General features: G+C 42.7%; 1 long non-coding RNA gene across 1 annotated transcript; it reads right to left on the reverse strand.

Moving 5' to 3' along the window:
• Positions 1–771: 771 nt before the first annotated feature.
• Positions 772–1,071, reverse strand: LOC121842349. Its single transcript, XR_006081072.1, has 2 exons — positions 956–1,071; positions 772–867 (listed from the first exon to the last, which is right to left on the reverse strand). It is a non-coding gene; the product is annotated as an uncharacterized LOC121842349 (long non-coding RNA).
• Positions 1,072–1,989: the final 918 nt, after the last annotated feature.

Below are 1,989 nucleotides of genomic sequence, written 5' to 3' on the forward strand. Positions count from 1 at the left end.
TGGAGACACCGTGCGCTCCACAGCATAACACGGTGCCTGCCCGGTCTCTCCAGCCCCCGGTAAGCACAGGGAGTTTGCGCAGGTCTCCTACCTGGCATAGCCATACTCCCTGTGAGCCCCCCAAGAAATTTTTGGGGCTGACTCTCGGGCTTCCATCCGCTCTGCCGTGCTAGCTCCTCATAATGCCGCCTCTCTGCTTTTGCTGCCTCCAGCTCGGCTTTGGGGCGACAATAATCTCCAGGCTCATTCCAGGGTCCTTTACCGTCCAATTCCTCCTCCCATGTCCATATCTCCAGGTGGTGCAACCTCTCCCACTGTAGCTGCTGCTGCTCCTGCTGCTGCTGCCTCTGTTGCCTCTTCTCCTGTTGCTCCTTTGGGCGGCTACACTCCCCTGGTTTAGCCCAGGGTCCTCTCCCGTCGAAGATCTCCTCCCATGACCAGAAATCCTTGGTGAGCATCTCCTTTTCGGCTGCTCCTGCCTGTTGACACGCCGCTTGGTCCGTTGGTGGTGGGTGATTCTGTAACGGTTTTCTAGTGGTGATGAAGGAGAGTCGGACCAAACTGCAGCGTGTCGATTGCGATCCATGTTTAATAAAACAAAGAAACACGAACTTACAAAAACAATAAACGAAACCGAAACAGCCTATCTAGTGCAAACTAACAACGAGTACACATAGGACACTAAGGACAATCACCCACGACAAACTCAAAGAATATGGCTGCCTAAATATGGTTCCCAATCAGAGACAACGATAAGCACCTGCCTCTATCCTCAGCCATTTATTTCTGCAGTTGCTCCATTTGTTTTTTGAAGGTTCCATATCAATTTGGGATGTTGGGGAAGTTCTGTGCAACTTCCTTGGCCATCTACACCAAAAAATAGAATAGAGTTTTTGACCTAATTGTCACATAACAGCTAACCATTCATTATTGAAAATATAACTATCAAACCTACATTACAAAGACCCCACAGCTGAAGGTGTCCTGCTGCATGGTGGGAGTTATTTCCCCTCCTTTCCACTTTATGTCCACCCAGTCGTCTTTTCCATGGCAGGATCTTCTCATTTTGAAGTATTCTCTTTTTTATGTAAACATAATGGAAGTCTGATTAGTTACAGGCAAATGAATACACAAGCCAAATGTGTATGCTGTTTTCACTGTAATCTAGTAGTCATTTATTAGTAGAGGTCATTTCCTTTATGCCCCATTCTACACACAGACTAAATTACAGGCACTGAACCATTTACAGGACAATAATACAAGTAGCATATAGGATCCAACCCTCACAAAGTGAATAAATGTAGAGCGTTTGTAGACTTCAAGAAAAAAAATATGAAGTGACAGTTTCATCAGTACCTGCTTAAAGACAGTCATATCACAGATGACAGTGCCCACCAAATCTATGACAAAAGAGAATGAATTGTAAACACAAGTGTGTTTGTCAAAATAATATCTGAAAATGTCAGTTGTTGAACATAATACTTCTAGTTGCTATAGCAACTTACTTAAAAATCATACAATGTGATTTTCTGGATTTTTGTTTTAGATTCCGTCTCTCACAGTTGAAGTGTACCTATGATAAAAAATTACAGACCTCTACATGCTTTGTAAGTAGGAAAACCTGCAAAATCAGCAGTGTATCAAATACTTGTTCTCCCCACTGTATATATTTTTTATGCTTGTAAGACTATTCTTTGACACATTTTGTCTTCCTTTGAAATTCTTATAGGACAGAACATGGACACAATGCAATTGGGATCAAGAAGAAGGTACAGATATGTTGTAGGACAGCTGCATTTGAAGTGTACATTTAACCTACATAGCAGTCAATACAAACTGAAATCTATTAGCATACAAATGTGTGCAAATGATCTTTTCAGATCTTCTCAGAAATTTTTCAAGTGCATGGAATGGATATAGACAAAAAGAGAATTGAAGGACTAGCAGAGGTAGAGAGGCGAGGCAGGGGTGAGGACATCATCCTGCTAT

Source organism: Oncorhynchus tshawytscha, unplaced genomic scaffold (assembly GCF_018296145.1).
Source record: "Oncorhynchus tshawytscha isolate Ot180627B unplaced genomic scaffold, Otsh_v2.0 Un_contig_431_pilon_pilon, whole genome shotgun sequence".
In the NCBI taxonomy this organism is placed as follows: domain Eukaryota; kingdom Metazoa; phylum Chordata; class Actinopteri; order Salmoniformes; family Salmonidae; genus Oncorhynchus; species Oncorhynchus tshawytscha.